Source organism: Aedes albopictus, chromosome 3 (assembly GCF_035046485.1).
Source record: "Aedes albopictus strain Foshan chromosome 3, AalbF5, whole genome shotgun sequence".
Classification (NCBI taxonomy): Eukaryota; Metazoa; Arthropoda; class Insecta; order Diptera; family Culicidae; genus Aedes; species Aedes albopictus.
In genome coordinates, this window is record NC_085138.1 from 282,149,648 (window position 1) to 282,164,266 (window position 14,619).

A 14,619-nucleotide genomic window follows, 5' to 3' on the forward strand; every position below is an offset into this window, starting at 1 on the left:
GCGCCCATTTAGAAAGCACGGTGTAGAAAAAGCAAAAAGTTTGTCGGACACATAACGGTTAAGAATGCCGATGATACCCCCTGAAAATCCTTGAAAACTCATGTAACGTTCATAAATCCCCTTGAAATCCCCTGGAACACCCATAGAATGCCCTTGAAACCTCCTGGGACTCCCTGAGAACCCTAAAGCGCTCTGAGACCTCATAAAGTCCCTAGAACCACTTGAAACCTCTTAGAACACTAATGAAACCTCCTGCAACACCTCTGGAATTCCTCTGGAACCCCCTGCAAAACCCTCCTTTTTCCTTTTAGCTATAAGGTTATAATCTGCTCAACAGACACCTGAACAGGCAGGTCAAGATAGTGTGGGGGTAGGAACCGTCTACGAAAACCAAAGTAGAAGTCAGGACAACTCTTTCCTCGACCCACTAAACAGCATTCCCATTACCGCCAAACCCTTTGTTTTACAGGAACCACCAAGAAGGCATTGCTTCAGAGAGGGGCTAGTGCACATCGCCCCCTGAAGGTTAGCTATGTTGCCTGCTGCAACGGACATCGCTGACTCGCTTTGAGGGGTCCATCGACATGCTGGTGCTTAGCCAGTTTCCCGAGTAGTCCTCACCACTCCCTTTGTCCAAGAAAGGCAAGCAGGATCAACCCCTCGCCCGCGTCCAACTGTTTTGCAGACATCGAGAACTTATGCCTACGTGCAACCAGATCTGACCTGCTGAAGGCAAGGGTATCACTACCCTTCAGGCCCTATCAGCTACATCCGAAGGTTGCTGATAGTAGGGTCTCCAACTGCCCCGGCCCTTGCCGGGGACCCCTTTCCAACCGCGGACTCGGATCCAACCCAGTAGACCGACGCCACAATAGCAACGCTACCAAGACTTCCTCTCCTCGGCCACTTAATCGCTGTAAGGGTCGATCTCGACCGCAGGACACCGGTATAACTTACGAAACCGACTCCGAACCCCTGGATCACCTGTTGTACCTCATCTGAACTAGCCATTCTCCGAATCCACGTACCACCTTCTCTGTAACTCCAAGACGATGTGGGTGATAGCCGTTGAAACGGCGTTCCAGCCAAACTCGTCCCTACACATCCTCTGGACAAGATTGTCCAGAGTTGTGTCCTCTTCGCATGTGGCAAGCATACGGTCACGCATTGTACGAAAACGCGGGCACACGAACAAAACGTGTTCCACAGTTTCCTCTAAACCAGTACAAACGATTGTCGGAAGCAACCATGGCCCAAAAGGATCTGAGTCAGGTGGAATGCTACTTTCTCGTGTCGTCTGTTAACCCAACTATCTACCCTTGGAATTAACCTGTGGGTCAACCTATGGTGGAACTGTCCCACGCTTTCTACCATTCGACCATAAAGGCCAATCTACTCTCTTGTGCATTCGAAGCACTCTATGTTCTTCCCGATAAGGATACCGATAGGCACCATACCAGTGCACAGCAGTGGTGACGCAAAGTGCATCGTGTGACCGGGTGTGCCCCAGAGGCAGGAGCGCATCTGCAATAGCCGCCCAACTGGCGCTATTGAACGCGTTCCTTTATCCGTAGTCACTATAGTATACTTCACAGCAGCAAATCCCCCTCCTCTTACGCTGGAGCACTATCTCGGCAGTTTTTGTAACCGACAGGTTAGCGTCTACGGACGACCTTTCCTGAGTTGAACTGGTCGCTCGAGAGATCATTTACTTTACACTCTTGGTGTGCCTCAATATTCTATTGAGGATGATCTTTTCGAGAACTTTTTCCACCGTGTCGATCAAGCCCATTGGTCTATACCCAGACAACCAGTAATCGTATAATATGTTGCGTAAGATGATAAAGTGGAAGCCATATGCATTGGACCTGTTCACTTTTTTTTACCTACCCGTGTCACATCAAATTATCAATCCATATGCAAAAACAAGGCTTCAGTCCAAAATTGAGCCAAATTGATGAAGGTTTAGAGGTGTATCAAATCGATTTTGTGTGTTTTCGAGCATTTTTACGAAAATGTACTTCAATATCCAGAAAATTGCACCAAAAAGGTACCGAAAACACCGTTAAAATATAGTTAGAACAATACTCTACAACTTTGCCGAAGACACTATGGTGTTTAAATTGCGTATTTCAAAGTTATTCGACAATTTTGGTTAAAAAATCACCAAAAAATACAATATTTTTACGATTTTTCATGAAAAAGTCATGTAGTTTTACATTGTTTTAGGTGACTAATTTTATGAGCTATTGCTCCTATGTGTTACGAACATTTCGTCCATACATCATTTCAGTGTAGAAATTCGTTTTCATTAACTAATTATCAAAAGTTTGTCACGTTGAGACTAAAAATTGTACAGAGTTGCCAGCATAAAATAAAACAAAGTTACCCATGATTTAAACGTCATTACACTTCTTTGTCTCATCTGCATCAGTTTAAATTTGGTGCAGTTGGTTGAGCATGAGATTGTGGATTCGAAGATTCAAGGTTCGGGTCCTGGAATAGCATTTTTTTGCGTCTCAATCCTGCTATAAGTTGATGAAACTACACACTGCATCTCATTGCAATTTGGCATCATAGCATTGTTTCGGAACCGTAGAGTGCATAGTAAGAATGAAGTTTCCCTTCATCGTGTAGTTGTGCTGATTTGTGGGTAGATAGATAACAAGTAAGCTCCACCCACAGTTGTCTGTAAAATGTTGCATCCAGAAGCAATTCCATCATCGTATTGAATTGTTTTAGCTAAATTGATCATTATCAAGCAGATGCTCAATATTTCGCCCAGCTGATATCGTCGACACGATTTATTGTCAACAAGTATAAACTAAATATCTAGCTAGTCCTGGAATGGGCTGAATTGGCAGGTCCCGATAATTTTTATTTGGGAGATTGCGTGTAAGTCATGGCAGATTCATCATCCTAACTGCTACAAAGAATAATAAAAAAAAAGTTTATCATGTATTTGAGCTTGAACCTGGGACCTTCTGATCCGCAAGCTCGAGCCTTACCATCTGCACCATTTCTGATACTTAAATCAAAAGACATTAGAATACGATGGCATGACGTCTTAATCATGGGTAACTTTGTTTTAATTCGTGCTGGTAACTCTGTGCGATTTTTAGTATCAACGTGACATACTTTTGATAATTAGTCAATGAAAACGAATTCCTACACAAAAACGATGTATGGACAAAATGTTCGTTTCACAAAGGAGTAATCGCTAATTAATTTAGTCACGTAAAACAATGTAAAATTACATGACTTTTATATGTAAAATCGTAAAAATATCGTGATTTTTTAACTAAAATTGTTGAATAACTTCGAAATAGGCAATTTAAACACCGTAATGTCTTCGGCAAAATTGTAGAGTATTGTTCTAACTATATCTTAACGGTATCTCCGGCATCTTTTCGGAGCAATTTTGTGAATTTATGAGTAAATTTCTATAAAAACGACTAAAAAAACACAAAATCGATTTGATACACCTTTAAATCTTCATCAATTTGGCTCAATTTTGGACTGAAGACTTGGTTTTACATGTGGATTGATAATTTGATGTGTCACGGAGAATCGGAGAAAAAAGTTTCAAAGTGAACAGGTCTAATATGCATGTCTCCATTTAGACGCATGTAAAATGTACGCATATCGCCTCCACTTTAACATCTTATGCAACATCTTATACGATCACTGGTTGACTGGGTATTCCGGCGGGTCTCCGGATGGTTTCCCCGCCTTTTGCAATAGAACTAGGATCTACCGCTTCCAAACCTCCAACCGTCTCTTCATTGCGAGTACGCATTATTGGCACTCTGACAGAGAGTCTCTAAGCAAGCCTTTTTGCTTGCACTTATCACAGTCTTCAGGGCGGCTTTTGCAGCCAGAGATGGAAACACTCTCATCGTGAATCAACTCGCGAGTGTAAAAGCAACAAACGGTTTACTCACGGTGCCGAGAGTAAGCCGTGTGTGAGTTTATTCGCACCCGCTTGCTTCACGAGTAAGAAGCAAAACAAAAACAAAAACACTCATGAATTTTTATTCGCGAAGCACAAGTGGAGATGCGGGAATTGCATTTTAGTGCGATTTCAATAGCAAAACAAGCAATTATCCATCAGATAGTAGTGTTTTGTGCTTTATTGTTCCTGAAAAGTTAATCTGTCGGCTGTGTAAATTCGTTTTTTCACAAAATTGAAAAATGTTCAGAGCTGCTTCGCGAATCAATCACGAGTGCGACCAGCTTCGTTAGCTCGCGAGTGAAGGAAGTGTGAATATATTCTGGCTTCTGTTGTTCACGAGTAGGATAGCTTTGCGTTTGTGTCTACTCAGCTGCATTCCTCACTGTTTTCCATCACTGTTTGCAGCGGCGAACACCACCCGCCGTTCGTTTCGCTCTTCCTCAGATCGTGCTGGCTACATCCGCCACCTAGTCCATAGGCAGGCGCAGCGCAGGTCCGCAATCGCTTGAGCCCACCAGTAAGCCGGTGGTCCCCCATTTCCAGGAGGTCGCATCGCCTATAAATCAAGTAGGTTTCGCTCACGGTGAAGCGTCTCCCTAAATACTCCTTCATCCAAGTCTTCCACCTGCGAGGGCTTGGCCTTAGCCTAGCCACCTCTTCCTCTACCCGCGGCCTGCTGTTGTTGTAGTCGATACTGTAGCGAACCGCCCGGTGATCGCTGTGAGTGTAGCTATCGTCTAATCGCCAGTTCGAACTACTTGCTAGGCCAGGACTACAAAAGGTAACATCAATATTCGACTCCCCATCGTTCCGACTAAAGGTACTCTTGGTATCTGATCCCACTGGTTCGTAAAACGGTTTCCCCATTCCACGGCCCACGCATTAAATGCACTCTCTATTATCACCGGCCTTCGCCTTGTTAGCACGGTCGTCATTCAGTCCAGCAGCTGCGTGAACTGCTCGATCGGCCACAACGGAAGCGCATAACAACTACAGAAGAAGACCTCGTTTACTTTGGCGACCACGAAGCCCTCATAGGTAGTAGACACCTATTCCTGGACGGGGTATTTACCAAACCCATCCGCGACCCAATAGCCGTTGCCGGCGGGTATTCGGTATGGGTTCACTATGATGGCGATATCCATCCCCCACTCAGAAACCGCCTGACAAAGCAGTTGCTGAGCTGCGTCATAGTGGTTCAAATTTAGCTACGTTTCCTACACTGTGATTTGTTCACTGCGGCTTTCTTGAAGGCCAGGCACCTTGCGCCACCCGTTGGGTGCCTGTTGTTCACGGATTTCCCTGTATAAATTAGACAAATGAGTGGACTCGTGCAGTCTTACGTCTTATGGCCTTCGGCGCCGCATCACCTGCATAGCTTGCTCCAGTCAGGGCCTTTGCAGTCCCATGACTTGTGTCCTGTTTCCAGACACTTGAAGCAAACCTCCGGTGGCTCATGAAAGGTCAGATGGCCTACTGACCAGTCCATCTTGATCTTCCATACTTTAACTGCCTTGTTAGCATCCACCACAGGTAGCTGTACCAAGGCTACCCACATCCCCTGCCGGCCCCTTCCGTAGCCAAACGGCTGCGTTGGCCACCTGCACCTCACACTGTTGCCGTAGTTCCGCGACGAGCTCTTCCACTTCTGTGACCTCATCTAGGTTTTTCACCTTCAGAGTCGCGTCTTGTTTGAGAGCCCTCAGCTCTACCCTTTCACCAAGCACCTCTTCCGCCAAACTTTTGTAGACGGTGCCCTTGTGTTCCTTGTCGCGCTTGAGCTCAACGATCATTTCACTCGTACGAAAACGTCTAATACTGCGCACGTCGGCTCAAAGATCTATGAGCTTGGCGTCGCTTTGCATCACCTTGAAGACGTCCGAGTACTTAGACTGTTCGGTCTTGATGACGAGCGCGTTGCCCTTTCTCTCGCTTGACACCTGCCCTCTTACGTCTCCTGGGTTTGGTTTTCAACGCTCCTGTCCATCTAGCAGATTTTCTTCTTCCTCTTCCGCTCAACTGTCGTCCAAGGGAGGCCCTCTCCTTGGTTCACCCTACTCTGTGGTTGCTGAGGGCCTAACAACGGTCGTAACTCCCTGTTCTCTTCCATCCGGGATGGGTCAGCATTTTCAGGCCCACCCTTCCCAGCTTTCCGGGACGCCTGGCTGGGGTCCGACTTGCCAACATTACTGCCCACCTTCGCGGTAGGTATCCTTCTGGCCTTGCGGGCACCGCCAGACAGCTCCTCACCTGACGGCTCCTCACCCGCTTCTGCGAGTGCTTATCACGAGCAGTCGCATCCACCACACCCACCGAAAGCCTCCGTCTGGGTAGGCTTCGTAACCTTTATTTTCACAGGTTGCGCCAAGTATCGCGTGCTCCAGCTTGGCATCGTCCATCGACTTACGAAGTCGCAACAGGGCCGTTTTCAGGTCCTTACTAATGCTGGACTTCGTGGACGTAGAATCTTGCCATGCTGCTGCTCAGCCTCCTCAATCGCGGACAGCCCGTCTCGGTTTTGGTTGATGGCCCTCATCAACCACGCTCCGTCCACCGTCCAGTATCTCCACCGGTTGACTTGCCAGGGCGTGGATCGGAGCTCCCCCGCTGGAGCTACGTACGCAACTTCCCACACCTACTTCTTCGCTTCGCCTAAACGGAGACCTCGCCAATCCACTTCTTGCGAAGGGGTTAGCCTCGCCACTACCACTAGCATCTGTTTGGTTAATCCCACGAGTGACACAGGAAAGGAGGTCCACTACGCCAGAGCCCTGCATTGACGCGATATGGGACGAAATACTATGGGTTGCCCTGGTACCCCACAGGCTCCGCTAATGATCGAGCATCTTTTTCATTCCCTCGATCACGCATTCTTCGGCACGGTCACCTTGAATTGGGGTTAGTAGCTCTATTTTAAGCGGGTGGCTACGCGGCTGACTCGCGGCTGAATCCCCATCTCAATACTTTTTCTCACTTTGCCTCGGGTATAACTTTTTTCACAGCCGTCGGATCACTTCGCGGTATTCGACAAAGTTGTTTGGCATATAGTCACCTACAATAATAAGGGTTTATTTATTGAACGCTTACAGCGCCACCTAGCGGCAAAATTCGAAAACTTAAAATTTCTGCATACATCTGGCCAAGTTCTCCCATACAAACTTCAAGCGTTTTGAGTGCCTCCTTAGACTTAATTGATTTTGCTCAAATTTTGAACGTAGCTTCTGGGAGTCCAAAACAACTGATTTTGGAGGTAAGACTTGGCATTTTTCGAAATTTTTGTTTTTCATATAAGTGTGGGCCACCCTAGTAGCTAGGCTGAACTGGAGTAGTTCATTTCATTTATTTAGTCCAACGTCAAATTCATGATAACACTGAATCAACAATTTGCCGCTATAATACTCGATTGGCAGCTGCAGATCTCCAACGTCGGCCACGCACAACGCTCGCCAGTTCACAGGTAGAGAGACGAATTTTTCTACCACCTCGAAAGTATCCCCGTCTATCGTAACATTCTGCCAAGGCTTGTCCTGTCTCGCTCTGTCCCACTTACCAACATGTACTTTGTCTTAGGCGCATTCGCCACCAGCAACCTTTGCTGCTTCACGTTTCAGGCGGGTGTACAGTTCTGCCACCGCTCATAATGTTCTGCCAATAATATCCATGCCATGCGCAAAACAGACAAATTGGCCGGATTTCATGAAGATCGTACGCTGGCTGTTGAGCCCGGCTCGTCGTACCTTCCAGGGCGATGTTGAATAGTAGGCAGGAAAGTCCATCACTTTGTCGTAGTCCCCGTCGGGATTCGAATGAATAGTGTGGAGTCATTTGCTTTGTGTTTATTGATGTTACCAATGAGGCCCAGCTGTAGTTAAATGATGCATTTTATAAAACTATCAATGGCAGTCAGTCGCATTTTACCTCGCTCTCCTACACTACACAAGCAAAGCTCCAACAGGTCGTCCAATTGTGTTACAACGCGTGATGACGTTAGTTTGATGGACTCTTGTTTTGTATCGCTGTCGACGACGACGCTCAGTTTTACCATACTAGACTAGACTCCCGAAGTCAATCCAAAGGATCGCCGGAAACGGATATCCCCCGTTTTCCCGAGCTAGAGTGGCAGCACATATGTGGACAAATGATTTCTTTCCCATTATTTCGAGTGTCCGTCTCTCTATAGCTGATGCTCTGATCGAAAGTACTCTCCTGGCGATGGTGATAACGTGCGGGATGGATCCCGATGAGGAAATTGACAAAGGAAAACAGACGGAAACATACAAGAATAATACTCTGGGAAAGACTGGAAGCAGTAAAAATGGTGGTGTAGAAGCACCATCAGAAGACGATGATGATGGTCCGGTGTCAAAAAATTAAAAGGATTGACATTTTCTGGCGTGTGTTAAAAGTTTAAAAGCTTTCGTGAGAAAACAGGCTAAGGAGGGGAGGTTCACCCTCTGGCTAACTGCCACGCTCGCTACTCTAGCACCACTCAAGACCATTCCGTAGGAAATTAATCCGGAGATAAGGTCGAGGAGCGACGTGTGCTTTTGGCGGGGTTCGACCGGGTCGGACCTGGATGGAGTTGGTTGGAGGTGGACATCTCGTTTGTCGGAACAGGCAATAAAAAGAAAATGGGTTTCCCATGGATGGATGGACGGTGCTTTTTTTTACAAATAGCAATATAAGTGGAGCAGCTGTCAAATAAAACTACATGACCTGTCAATCGCAGCGAGAAGGGATCAAATCAGTGTTTGAGTTGTTATTGGTTGGAAATTTATGGCCTTGTTCCTTCCGTTCGCTGCGAGGGATATTGTCAGCATCAATAAACATGGATCTTTGTTTCTTAAGAGGGCTTAGCTTGGTTAAGTTTTCTTTTTACGCAAACTTGTGGCTGAACAGAAAATACTTCTAGAGTTTCAACTTCCCGGCACGAGCACCAAAAAACGTCGAACTAAATGACCCGTCAATATTTGCACGCAATCCAGCGCCATTCAAAAATCCATTAACCGATATAAAAAAAAAGTCCACCATCAGCATGAGAGAAGCGAAAAAATCCGTATCAACCAACGAGATTTTTATGCAAATTTCAAGTACTTATTACGTTCCCGTTCGAATTAAACTCCCCTTTCTGCTGCTGGAGAAACGCCCCTCATCATGTGAAATGCGTACCAACGAGGGGCGTTCATGGCGATGATAACAAACAACGACGACGACGACGGCCACGATGATGATGGTGATGAACCCGATACCGAAGGACACACGCTGGTTACTGTTGCTGCTGGCTGGTAAGCTGAGCTGGCAACTGCTAAAGAGTATGCATACGTATACGTTTCGGATGGACTGGACTCCCCGGTTGGACTCGGATGCTGCGGTGATGAACTGTGAGTGAGCTGCCTCCGCGTGGACAATGATAATAATGGAGACTGGTGGTGGCGCCTAGACTGGCTTTGAACGATAATGCAACTCTGACTACACAGAGAGGATGACGATATGATGATGAACGAACATATTTGAGTTTCAACTTAATTTGAATGGATTTCATTGGATGTGAAAAAATGCCAGCAAATCGGAAGTAATCTAGTGGAGTTTTCTGCCTGAGTGGAAGTGATTGCTGTCATAGAGAACTCTAACGTTTTATTGGTGGGGATCGTTTCGAAATAATTTCTATGTCGCAAGTGGCAGTAGCTGTCTAAAAGTTAACAAAACTTTAGGATGGCACTGGATCCTCCATTATGAAGAATCCATTTAAATACATTCTACACCTTAAGGTGAAGATATGACGAAGCCACACCTCGATTTTTCAAGAGCACAAATCAGAAGAACCAATTTTCGGTTTGTGCTGAAAAGTTGATCGATTGGTCACTTACTAGTGGTGTCCAATGGATAAACTTTACATCGCAAACAGGCATTCGGTTCTTCATATTTGTGCTCTTGAAAATGTGAGGTATAGCTTCGTAATATGTTTACCTTAAACACTTTAATTAAGGTAACATAACATACATACATACACACATACAACCCTCTATCTTACGCTCTATCCTAACTCTCAATGCTGTCGTCTGCCCTATCCTTCACCACAACCCTCTACTTGACCGTGTACCCCGCCGTCTACCCTTCCCTCCATCGTACCATGCACCCTAACCCTCTACCCTGCCCTGTTCCCTACCCTGAACCTGATCCCTATCCTCTACACTTCAACTCATCAAGCCCGATCGATAAATACCCATATTGCATAGCATCCGAAGCAGCATTGCTGTTAAAAAGCATACTTTCTTGAGTTTTGAACGCCATCTTGAATTCCAATACCGATATTGAAAGCATATTTTTATCATACAAAAATTAAAGTTTAAGGTGTTTGCGCCATCTCCTAATCTCAATATTGAGCTTTGAATTTCCCCAACCCAAGAAAGCCAGTTAAACAAAAAAATCCATAAAAGTTCACTCTCGCAAATGCTAAAACCCAGATTAATCCACCTAGTGGTGATAGTGCCTTTCTCGTCGAACATGTACTTATGATCTTTCCTTGGTTGGGATACGACTGGGATGATTTTGCTTCAGAATGTTGGCTTCAGCTTTTTGGGGGAATCGAAAACACTAGTTTATGATTTTTTCCGACGTTTCGATCTGTATGGGGCCTTTTCAAGGGTTCAATCGGTCAAGGTTTCCTAGTCAAGATGGCCTTGCCTAACTTAAAAATGTCATACGGAAGTTTATATGCAGAAGTATTTATTGAGTCCGTTCGGTTTGAAACCGTCGTGATGTGGACAATCTCCCACCTATCGGGCGGTTTAGAATTCGGTCCCTGTTTTTGGAATCTTCTGCTATTGTTTGTTTAGCTAGTTTCTGTGCTAGGGCCATCATTCCGATGCATGATCTTTCCGTCGACGTAATGCGAACTGTTCCTGAATCCTGAGAATACCTTATTTAGAAAAGCAATAATTTTAATAAAATTGGGAAATTTATTAATTGCCCAAGCAACACACATGTTATATAACAGTTACGACAGCGCAAGTTTTGGTTCTATAGAAGTTTATTTTACGTAATTCTAACACAATTTTGAAATAACGTCGAATTAACTTCTATACAACCAAAACTTGCGCTGTCGTAACTCTTATATAACATGTGTGTTGCTTGGGTGAACATATTCCGACGTTACGTTAAACGTATAGACTGAGTTAAAAATATCAGAATTTTCAGTTGACTGCTTGAGCATCTTCACTATCACTTAAGACCGATCAACATCAAGACGATAATTACAAGCTAGGATATAACGTCTTTCAAAATCACAGATGACTTTACGGCAGGCCTGCCCAACCTTTCGTGGCCGCGGGCCACAAGTGATACTCCATACCAGTCGACGGGCCAGACATTAAATTTTGACATCAAATTTCGAAAGCACGAATGCAACAGTGAAATTTTGTACATCCGATTACCCGTTCTTACGGCAAATCACAACACTGACATCATTTGGGTCATAAAAATGTGAGCAAGAATTCTTGATTTTTTGCAAAAATCACCCTGAATACTTTTTTTCTGAATTTTGCCGAACTGCAGGTTGCAGCAAACAATTTGCTGAAATTCAGCAAACTTCCCTGATTCATTCAGTAAACTCTGCTGTTCAGCAGCAACGTTTTTCTGAAATTCAGTAAATTTTGCTGAAATTCTGCTTCAAATTTGACTGTACCTTTCAAGTTTAAATTTTTGTATTTAAATTTTTTAATCTTTGAAATTTTTTTAACAAAACACTCTACCTATTTCGAGTTTATTTTTAATATTAAATTTTATTTAAATATGAAATATCTTCAAATATTTCAATCCTTGGGCCAAGTTTCATTCATCGATTCCGCGGGCCGTATGTTGGATAGCCCTGCTTTACGGTCTTCGACTTAGTTTTTCTTCACACTTTAGGCTATATTTTATTATCATAGGTTACAAAACTCATGTAAAATTTGACAAAAAATGCAAGCAAGTGAAATTGCCCATACTAAATCCCATAAAAAATTCCCAGTAGTTTTAGACGGAAAAGAGGATTGAAAAAACTTTCTCCGGGGTTGATGCGATAATTTTCTCATATAACGTTGACCTATCCTACTGTATATTTTTACACCTCAGTGGTTTGATGAGATTGCTTTAGTACAGACAAACACACTTATCATTTGTAACATATTGCTATTATATTCATCGTTACGAAAAAATAACCGCCAAATGCTAATCAGGTTGCGTTTCACTGCGGCTTGATGTTGGTAGTGAGTAGACGTCAAACGAGCAACAACGATTAATATTTGATTCAACCGTTAAAAACAAGGACGATGGAGAGGGAGTAGAGTAAGACGTCTGTATGTACACTACCCGTCAAAAGTACGGACTCACAAAAAGTATTGCAACAATATTGCATCACCCTGACTCACCTCGATATCTCCAAAACTTGAGGACTTACAAAGATGCTGTCTTCAGGAAAGTTATTCAGAAGACCAAAAGCAATAACTTTTCTGAAGGCGGTATTTTTGTAGGTGTTCTGGTTTAAGAGATATCGGGGTGAGTCAGGGTGATGCAATATTGTTGCAATACTTTTTGTGAGTCCGTACTTATGACGGGTAGTGTATGTGGCCTTAGTTCAGTCAAGATTTTGTTTTCTTACACATATTTATCGCTTGCATTGACTTTGTTCATTTTTGAAGTTCCTGCGAAGCACCCTAGGAAGCACCCAATGCTGGTTTTGCATCAATATCGGTAGCCTCTAATGTGGTCTGAGCCTATTTTCTTGCTAATCGTTCCTCATGGTTTAAAAAAAGACCGCGGTTCGATGTGTCGCATGCATAGGTTTGGTTCTTTTTGGCATTTGGCCACTTCCGGCTGGACACGTTAGATCGGTCCTGGAACATTATCGGTAGCCTTTATAAAGATCTTCGTTGTGGTCTGAGCCTATTTTCTGACTAATCGTTCATCACGTTATTTTAAAAGCCGCTGTTTAATGTGCCGCAGGCATGGGTTTTGATATCTACTACATTTGACCATTTCCAGCGGGACACCCGGAACCGGTTCCGGAACTCTATCGGTTGTTCCAAATATGATCTGAAACTATTCTCTTTTATTAACAGTTTATCAGGTTGCCTGAAGAGCTTGCGATTTGATGCGTCGCATGTAAGGGGTTGGTTAACTTTTATACTTGGCTACTTCCGGCGTGACATCTGGAACCGGTTCAGTAACACTACCGGTTCCGATATGGTCTGAGAGTTTTTCTCTGCTCACTGTTCATCAGGCTATCGAAAAAGCCGCTGTTTGTTGTATCGCATGCATGAGTTTGGTTCACTTTCATATTTAGCCACTTCCGGCGGAACATCCAGAACCGGTTCCGGCACACTACCGGTTCAGATATGGTCCGAGAATAATTTCCTTCCTACTGTTCATCAGGCTATCGAAAAATCCGCTGTTTGATGTATCGCATGCATGGGTTTGGTTCACTTTCATATTTAGCCACTTCCGGCGGAACACCCAGAACCGGTTCCGGAATACTACCGGTTCAGATATGGTCTGAGAATGTTTTCCTGCCTACTGTTTATCAGGTTATCGAAAAATTCGCTGTTTGATGTGTCGCATGAAGGGTTTGGTTCACTTTCATATTTGGCCACTTCCGGCGGGTCACCCGGAACCTGTTCCGGAACACTACCGGTTCAGATATGGCCCGAGACTATTTTCCTGTTTACCGTTCATCATGTTTTCGAAAGTGCCGTGGTTTGATGTGTCGCATGAATGGGTTTGTAGCGTTTTCATATCTGGCCCCTTCCTGGGGTACCGATCCGGAACACCTAAATGGCCATAACTCCGGAACGGCTGGACCGATCCGAACCATTTTCAATAGGAAACAATGGGACCAGATTCCGCGTCGAATGAACCATTGGTCATTAAAATCGGTTTAGGTTTACTGCCAAAAAGTGATGTGAGTTTTTTTTGTACACACACATACTCACACACACACATACACACACACACACACACACACACACATACATACACACACACAGACATCACCTCAACTCGTCGAGCTGAGTTGATTGGTATATGTGACTCGACCCTCCGGGCCTTCTATCAAAAAGTCATTTTTGGAGTGAACATATAGCCTTTCCAGTACACTTAGTGTACGAGAAAGGCAAAAACATATGTGATTTTCTATTTTCATTTTTCCTGAAATTGTTTCGGGAATTATCCAGAAAATCAAACATTTTTATCGATATTTCGGTCATGCAATCCTTTGGACATTTCTCTAAGGATTCCTCCGTTAATTCTCTCAAAAATCCCAAAGATTCATTTGGAAAGATTTTTCAGGCATTGTTTTCAAATTCCTCCAGAGAATTATTCAGAAATTGCACTTGAAATTGCTCTGGGAATCTCACAAAGATTGTTTACTTCATAGTCTTCCACTTGATTTTGAAAACGAAATTCCCTCAGAAGTATCTCTTAGAGTGCCTTCAGACATTTCTCTTAAATATTCTTTTAGAATATCTGCCATGAATTGCTTCCGCAAATTTTCCAATATTTTTTTCAAATATATTCTCAAATTTTCTCCCAAAAAAAAATCTGGAGATTACCCACAAATTTCCCCAAGGGTTTCTGTAGAAAATCTTCCGTTGTAATTTATCAAGTGATTTCTTCATAAATTCTTCCAA

At 44.0% G+C, this 14,619-nt stretch overlaps 1 protein-coding gene and 1 long non-coding RNA gene across 2 annotated transcripts in view; one reads left to right on the forward strand and one right to left on the reverse strand.

Annotated features, from left to right (window-relative positions):
• Positions 1-14,619, reverse strand: part of LOC109418850 (matrix metalloproteinase-2-like) — a 513,298-nt gene that overhangs the window by 54,773 nt on the left and 443,906 nt on the right. The window lies entirely within an intron of this gene.
• LOC134292195 (uncharacterized) overlaps positions 7,124-14,619 on the forward strand; it is a 163,813-nt gene continuing 156,317 nt past the window's right edge. The window contains exon 1 of the long non-coding RNA XR_009999516.1: positions 7,124-7,261. This is a non-coding gene — a long non-coding RNA (uncharacterized LOC134292195). The remainder of the gene's footprint in view (positions 7,262-14,619) is intronic.